The sequence below is a fragment of the Gymnodraco acuticeps genome, unplaced genomic scaffold (genome assembly GCF_902827175.1).
Source record: "Gymnodraco acuticeps unplaced genomic scaffold, fGymAcu1.1, whole genome shotgun sequence".
NCBI classification, from domain to species: domain Eukaryota; kingdom Metazoa; phylum Chordata; class Actinopteri; order Perciformes; family Bathydraconidae; genus Gymnodraco; species Gymnodraco acuticeps.
Genome location: NW_022991513.1, coordinates 3077589 through 3086445, shown reverse-complemented (window position 1 = coordinate 3086445; position 8857 = coordinate 3077589). Strand labels below are relative to the sequence as shown.

Here is an 8857-nt window from a genome sequence, read left to right as displayed (position 1 = left end):
CGGGGGCTTCATCTCTACAATGGCAGGGAAGAGGGAACAATTTGATCTAATTAGTAGCTGCGATGTTCATCTCTTAGCTATCTGCTGCTGCAGTTAGAGCAGTATAAGTACAGAGTGTGTATTTGTGCAATTGTATGAGTATATGTTTATATATTTGACTTTGTGTGTATGCATATGAGCAAAGTACATAGAGGGTTAAGACTGTCTATGTGCTCTGAACATTCACTGACAGCTAACAATTAGCTGCCGCCAGCGTGGCTAATAGAGGAGTGTACATTGTTAATTATGTCACAGCAGAGAGGTGGGAAGGTGGAATACATTTGAATAATGGGAGGAATGATATAACAGAGGGCTTTTAAATTCCTCTGCCCTTTTGTATGTGTAATCAAGGGTGTCTGTGGGTGCTTGTGTCCACTCAGACCCAAGGGGCTGTCAAACATTCATAATGATATAACAAATGCACACATTTAGCATGGCCCTCACACACACAAACATCCTCTCTGTCTTTCTCTCCCTACCTTACACAAACGGTAACAGTGGGAGGCGTGAGTGACAGAGGGTCCGTCTAAGTAGTGCGCTTGTGCCTGGTTTTCCAGATCAATGATGTGTGGCTGGGTGATCGATGTGAGGGCTTAGCGGAGTGGAGAGAGCTAATGGGCAGGTCAGTGGCTCAGACACATCCTGGCTCCCCCTGCCTATTACCACTACGTCTGTTAATAGGCCTCACCACACTCCCCTGTTGCTCTCTCTCTCTCACACACACACACACACACACACACACACACACACACACACACACACACACACACACACACACACACACACACACACACACACACACACACACACACACACACACACACACACACACACACACACACACAAGCACACAAGCTTGGATAGGGAGGAGGGAACACAGCCAGGCTCAATTCACAGCCCTACTCCTTGTTTTAACCCTTGGCTCTTCCACACATTTTTTCTCTAGTTTCTTGTTCTGTTTTTTGCCCTTTGACCTGTTTTTTTTACAGCAAGCCTTTGGAGCTACACCATATGGTGATGCATATGTATGTATGTAAATGTGGGGTGGGGCAGATAAGCACCATATTTAGAGCCATGTAAAGTAAATATGAAAGAGATTACTCTGCAACTCTCATTTAATCTCCTCAAAGTCTGGGTCTGAAGACAGCCCATCCCCTGCATTTCTAATTGGCTGAAGGATACGTACAGGTTGTGATTGGTCCTGTGTGGCTTTCAGTCAGGAGGTGTCTGGTGGTGTTTGGATGTGAGGCTGGGGTCTGGGTTAAAGGGTCAGGCAATGAACTGCTATGTATCTCTAATGGGACTGTATTAGATGTTGTTGGTGCTTTGTTTGTTTGCAAATCTGCAGTCCAAAAGCACTAAATGTATGATTATATATTGTATATTTACAATACTTTCAGAATATATTATAGTCTACTTGTCGTTTTGGTAAAATAACTTGAAATGTTATATGCTAAAACCTTATGGGAATGTCTATTTGGTTGAGCTTTTGTTTTAGGATGTATGTGTTATACATATGGGCAGACATCATTCAGGTAGTAAATTCATGAGTTTATTCAACTGTTTTATTTTAACACAGAAATTAGCTAAACATATGTTTGAGATTGCAGTTTTGTTGCAGGGACATTGTATTGAATTGCATTCGATTTAAAAATAATTGGCAACAATTGTTCTATTAGTTTAAGCCATTTTGTATTGAAATTAATCAAGAAAATAATCACCCGATTAATTCGTAATGAAAATGATCGTTAGCTGCAGCTTCCTTTCTGCTGTTATACTGACCCCATTATTCATATGTGTAGGGCAGCTGGGCACAGCTGTGTGTTAACACATGGATGACAGCAAGTCAGTCAGCAAGGTGAAAAAGCAGTGCAGGACATCACTCATCCTTGTTATCGCTCACTTTTCTTACTCCCTCCTTACATCCAACCCTCTCTCTCTCTTTCTTGCTTAACCTGTCACTTTGAGCATCCCTCTTCTCTTCCTTCTGGCATCTGATCTGCATGTTAATTACCTCTGTCGCTTTCGTTTAATATTTGCCTGAGAAGGATGTGACACACACCCCAGAGGTATGCCCTGCATCCCTCACTCACACAAGCACACACACATGTACATACACACAGCCTGTTGTTTTTTTAGTTCTGGGTTTATGCTTAGATTGCTGGTTTGCTAAGATGTTGTGTGGGTGATGGAGGTAGGGAGCAAAGCCTATAGTCTGCATACAATAGTAAAAGGGGCCATATGTTTACAAGGGGGGCTGAATTATTTTCTAACCCATCCCCTCTGAATGTGTATCCCCATGGCGAAAGCTAAAAGCGCTGCCACTTGTCGTCCACATAATGGAGGAAAGGCAGGAGGTGGGGGCAGTTTGTGCCATTTGCCTTTGAGAGGAGCAATGGAGTTCAAAAAGGAGGTTAAAGAGCCATTCTTTGAAGATGCCGAGGGGGAGGAAAGCGGCATGCTTTCACAGTGCTGGGCAATGTATTCATCAGACTCCATCATCAAAGTGAATACGTACATTTTACTAGGAAGATCTGGAATGAGTTGCAGGTTGACAAGGTGTGTGATTCCATCATAGCTCTAATAATTAGAACCATTTTTAATACAATCTCTCCAACACTCACGCTTTCTTTCTCAGCAACAAGGCTGTGTCTCTGTTGGCTGATAGATATAATGAATTTAACAGCAGTCAGATCCTTCAAAAGCCTCTCAAAAGCTTAAGCCCCTTTATTAAATTAAGCTAACGATGCCTAAGGCCAGGTCCGCTGCTGAGAGGGAAAGAGAGAAGGAGGGAAAGAGAGAGAAAGATGAGGGGTAGAGAGAGGGAGAGATTTGGGAGGGGAAGGCTGCAGAGATAAGGAGACGGGGGAGAAGGCAATGATAGAAACAAGGATGTGAAATGGCCAGTAGTCAAATGTGAATGGTCGGAATGGGGTTTAGTATCAAAGAAAGAAGGTGGAGGAGGTAAAGGAGAGAAGGAGGAGAAGAGGAATACCCTGCAGCCTCCCAAAGCTGCACAGTGCTGCACCTGCGGCTGAGAAGAGGAATAGCAATCAGGCAAAGGCTCGTTGTGGGAGATTCACAGCGCAAATGTGTAGTTTTAAAAGTATGTAATGAAAACATAAATGTTTAACTATTCTGTTGAGTTTTAAAATGGGTTAAAGCTTTTATCAGACTTTTTATGGTAATGACATTGTGTGATAAAAGCTGAATCCTTGTCTTTATTTAGAGTGGGTAGGAAAGTGGCACAGTGTATACAGTTTATTTTAGAATATGTATCGATGCAATGTTTTAAAGCATATTCACCAGTGATGAACATCATGTTGAGCTTGTGTCTCCAGTTGGGGCTGCCTTTCACCCAAAAAATAATTAGGCATTTGTTGACCAGTTTATTGGGTGGTTTACTAATCAAATAACAGTTTTCCTGTATTTATGCGGAGGGATCTAGTGCTTACCAAAACATATTTGTGACTATTATTGTGATGCCAAATATAATTATCTGGTAACGACATATCCCTAATAGCAATGACTAATCACCAGAAATGACTAAAGACTAAGAGCTCATTAGTGATCAGTGATAAAAAGACCATAGAAAATGACTAATTGACTAAAAACATTAAGTCAACCAAGACATTTAAATACCCAAATGAGAGATTATTTGACTAATTGAACAGAAGGGGGCTGCGTTGCTGTTTAGAGATCTGTCCTGGGGGTAGCATGTGTACAGACAGCAGGCAGATCAAAGGCTGAGGTCTCCGTGCTGCATCGTTAGTCAGATACCTCGTCTACCTGCTCTCTCTCACTCTTTCTCTCAGGTCAAGTAGAGGTGAGGGATACACTATCATTCAGATGAAAGACACGACACACAGGCATTATCCTGAACTGCAGAAATACATCTTTGCACACTCACGCACACAACATTCACTCTCTCATGAGGGTCATGGCGCCTAACGAGCATCACTGTGTTTGTTGGGCTTTGTCTCTTTTCTATTGCTCTCATGTTCTCTCAGTGTGTAGAAGAAGGCTAAGACACATCATTTATCATTAGGCTTGTGTTTGATCCAATGCATTGCAGCAGTAAGCGAATTACAAATTGTTAGAAGGGCCTCATCCTCCGCTTCCTCCCCAGCAATCACCTGCTTAATCCTTATTTTCATCCTCAGTGTTGGGAGCACACCCTGTCTTTACCGACTATAAGCTTGGCTTTGATTGTACAGCCTGTGCAGTGGCTGGTATCTAATCCACAGTGAAACCGTTGATAAGCTAGACAGAGAGAGAGGTTGTCAGCTGGGGCTTCTCTGTGCTTTTGGTGGGTGGCTGTCCCCTTGTGGACACTTGATGGAATTACTCTCTCCTTTTTGTAAACCTACTGTATACAGTATGGTCATGCAATATTAGTAGCAAAACAAAAGGGTCCTTTTCCTTAATATCTGTAACTAATTTGAAACTGTTTATCCAGATTTATGAGTGAGAACTAACATGTCACAAGACCTAGCCTCACATGCTTTTAGGGATAACTAATCTACTATTATGGGTTGGATGTATTATTGTAAAAATACTATAACGTACAGCAAGTTTAGTATATACACACCACTAAGGACACATACACTATCATTTCATATAGGGAATGTGTTAGTGTTTCTTTATGGAGTTGGCATTTCATTAGAAAGACAATCCCTGTTGAGAAAATACAACATAGCATATTTAAAATAATTGATGTCAAACAAAATATAATTCGGCAATGCTCAATCAAATGAACCACGTTTTATTTTAGAATAATAGATAACATTGCTATTGATATTGTCTCCACTCATCTGTCTCAGAGAACTTGTAGATATAGGGTAGTGGCAGATTTTGGGTTATGTTGATGAACAGGAAGTGACTTTCTCTGTCCTGGTTGGGGATGGACGGGACATTCTTTATCCTATTGCGGGGACAATGCGGGGTCAGCCCTGTGGACTGGAGGCGTGACGGGGGGAGCAGGTGCTTCTACCCCCCGCCCCCTTCAGGCTGGTCTGTCTGTCTGTCCGGCCCCCGCCGGAGAGGAAGCTCCACCTCCCGGCTCCAGCAGCCGGCCGCCTCTCTCCTCCTCTCCCCGGCTCTGCTCCGTCCCTGTGGCCTCGCTAGGCGTCCGAGCTTCCTGCGTGACAACAAAAGTGCAGACTCTCTGTTCTCGACGGAGGGATGGATCCGCGCTTTCACCGCTAACGGAGGGAGAGATTTACTCATTTATAAACACTGGATTAGCCCTACTTGTTTGCGGTGAGTGACTCTTGAGTAAATCTGTAGTTGTGTTTTCAAACCCGGAGGTTGTTGGTGTAAACGAACGAGCATACGGCGAGGGTTTTGTTGAGGAAGTAATTACGATATCAAGGAAACGGGTGCTGTTAGTTTTTTCCCCTTTTTTTCGAAGGTCGGTGGCGAGCCCTTGTGTACGCGGATGTGCGTGTGAGCTTTCGTGTGTGTGTGCTTTAGTGTGTGTGAAAAAGAGACGGAAAAAAGAGTCATTGCAACTAAAAAAGGAAAACTCCGCTGCGTTTAGTATGTTAGCTGTTTTTCTTGTTTAGTTTTTTTAATTAATTGTTTATATTCCGCCTTGTTAAATATTTTTAGGCAAGCTTTTTGAAAAAACAGATTAGCGTAAAGGTCTGAAAGGAATATCGGGCGACCTCCCACCCCTTCAAATTAACTTCTTGTAACATTGTTACTGGGGCGCTGTTGTGATTATTATGTAAGGCGCAGCCTCAGAGGGTTTCTGAGGAAGCCATTTACGCTCACTGATGCCCTTTATATACAATTATATTGTTGGCTTGACTTGGTTGGTAATTCGTGGTCTCCACCAGTCCTGCTGGCTCCTTCAAAATGATCGGAGAGCGTTTGGTTAGGACCGTTCCTCCAGAGCCTTCCTGAAAGGGGCTTTTTCTGCATAAATGTGACTGTGACTGCGATAGTGACACATGTTGACCATTTGGTGCTCTTAGGTGAAGTGTGTGTGTGCGTGCGTGTGTGCGCTCGTGTGTATGCGTGCGCGTGGCAGGTGGACCGTGTTGAATCACTTCCCACGCGCTCCTTCACTTCTCTTGAACTGCAGGCGCGTACAACAGCTGCTTCTGTAGAGAACACACACACTTAAGCACACAAACTCGCACGCACCACTCACCACGCTCATCACACACCTCTCGGGCTTAAAACACGGTCTACAAACACAGCCGTGAAGCAACAGGCTTTACTGAGCACGCTGTGCTGCGGGTTGAGTTTATCTGCAGCCAGAAGCTGGAGCCGCGTTGTGTGCTTTAGCTGCTGCTGATAAGGTTAGCCCTAACTGCAAGAGCAGGGAATTAGAGCCTCTGGTTTTTATAGTGACACTGTCCTACTGCTGTGTTCAACAGCGCCTGTCTAGAACTGGAAATAGGTCATTCATTACATTGGGCATAATGTCACCTATACTCCTTTATTATCTTACTATTACTTACATGGTTTACAGCCTGGACCAGAAATGCTCACAAAGGCACGAGGTTCAGAAGGGTTCTATGAGGGTTACACAGTTAACACAGGAAAACAATTGTTCTATTTCTCTTGTTGTTCACACTACTTGCTGTCCAAAAGAAAATCATTCAAAATAGTTTATAATTAGACATCAGATTGTGATCACCCAGGATGATTTGTGGCCAGTGCTTGATAAGGTGCAAGGTGTCAATACTGAATTTGAAATCATAAAAAAAAACGCCCTGCAAACAGACTTGTTTTGAATTGTGTGATTACAGGAATCTGAAAATATGTCACATGTATCTTGTGGTCAATCCCATGTGTGTTTTGATGTGCTGATCCAGATTAAGCCTTAGTGGATGCATGAGTGATTCAGTTGTATTAGGAATGTATCTTCTGAGCTATCACCTTTACCACTGATGGCAGCCAAAGTCGTTAGTGCACTATTAGCACTTCTTTACAGGAAACCCCTCACTGAACACACACACTTCTAGCATTTGACCCGTGACTGCTGTCACAGGTTTATCTCAAATGGCTTCCTTTTAGCAAAATTGCCACAAATCTTTGCATGTAATATTTTAATAGAAAAATCAATACAGTGTTTTAGAGAGTCAATACAGTGTCAGAAAAGTATATTGTGACACTAAAGTGTATCATACACGCCTATTTTTGCTATTCATGTGTTTCAGTTTGACTCGTCTGCTATTCTCGGCTATGTGTCTTTCTGACAACACACAGTAACCACAGCATACTGTGGTCATTTGTGATATGTTAAATAGCAAGAAGTTAACTGTATGCTTATTCTGAACCAAAACACAACTTCGCACAGTTTAGTTTGTTCCCCGACTGGACACAATGGAAAAACATACAATAATAGTGATTTTTTTATTTACTTATTTAAACTTGTTGCATTCTTGACAGACTCATCCAAATGATCACATAGAAATGGAAGAAAAAAACCTTCAAATATGTATGTGGCAGAGATCTCAGATTTGAATCTCTTCTGAAATGCAAAGAAGTGTTCTTTATATGTCAACCAAATGTCCTGAATATTACATGTTTTTCCAGTTCTTATTTACACAGACACACACTAAGCAACAGGAACACATCTTCCTTGGCAGAAGCTGTGAGCTAGCTGGGTCTTGGTGGATTTACCCTCCCTTGTCGCAGACTTACATGTGTCTGATGGTTCGGGACACGATACGACGAGTGTAAGATTATTCATGCAAATCTTGCTCTGAGGAACAACATTTCTCGCTTGTGATCTGCCATTTAAATGTTTTTGACGAACCCTTATACTGTGATAGTGCCTATCCTAGGCTGGCACATTTCAGGTGTCGTGGAGCTGTTTGTCATGCTGCGGGAGCCTGCAGTGCTGCGAGTGTCTGGGGGCTAGACGGCAGCTGTGTTGAGCAGAGTGTTGGTGACAGTTTGTCTGTGGCAACAGCACCTGGCTCTGTTTAGAGAGTGATTAGGAGAGTCCCAAGCAGCTCCCCATACTGTTTACACAAGGAGCCTGGAGTTAAAGGTGACCCACTTTGCATTTCCTTATCAACAGCCCCCATTGATAGCTTTGAATAGCACTGACTGTAAAGAGGCCTTTGCATAGGTTTACATAGTTTCCTATTAGAGAATGGGATGCGTTTGACTGGTCGAGGCTTAGATTTGACTACCATTACAACAATGTCCTGAGGCGGTATGAACATGTAGACACACACACACACCGCTCTCTTTTTGTGTCAGTGCAGGGTTGCTGTGTGTGTGTGTGTGTGTGTGTGTGTGTGTGTGTGTGTGTGTGTGTGTGTGTGTGTGTGTGTGTGTGTGTGTGTGTGTGTGTGTGTGTGTGTGTGTGTGTGTGTGTGTGTGTGTGTGTGTGTGTGGTGTGTGTGTGTGTGTGTGTGTGTGTGTGTGTGTGTGTGTGTGTGTGTGTGTGTGTGTGTGTGTGTGTGTGTGTGTGTGTGTGTGTGTGTGTGTGTGTGTGTGTGTGTGTGTGTGTGTGTGTGTGTGCGTGAAAAAAACTTGATATGCTGTTTAGGAAATACAGGTTCACCTCTCTCTCTCTTCATCCCTGTGTCTATTTCTCTCTCTCCTTCTTCTTCTGTCACCCTAGCTAGAAGGGATAGATTAAGTGTGAGTGATGTGTGTCAAGCGTCCTCCACTGGGTGTAAAAACAGGTTGTAAAGGTTAGCTGCAAATGTGATGCATTGAAGACAGCTGAACAAATAGGTCATGAAGTATTAATCTGATGGGAGGGTGAACAGACAGTTGAGAGGATATACCTGTACAGACAGACATGGTCACAGATAGAGGAAGACGTTTTATAATTAGAGCC

General features: G+C 43.1%; 1 protein-coding gene across 2 annotated transcripts in view; it reads left to right on the top strand.

The window, feature by feature from the left end:
* Positions 1-5072: 5072 nt before the first annotated feature.
* The window catches only part of gse1 (Gse1 coiled-coil protein), a 40257-nt gene continuing 36472 nt past the window's right edge, over positions 5073-8857 (top strand). Inside the window, exon 1 of one of the 2 annotated variants that reach the window (XM_034196859.1) lies at positions 5073-5301. The gene's annotated coding sequence lies outside the window, so the exon portion shown is untranslated. Of the gene's footprint in view, positions 5302-7716; positions 7737-8857 lie in introns of those variants that run through there. The other variant, XM_034196860.1, reaches the window with a different exon arrangement.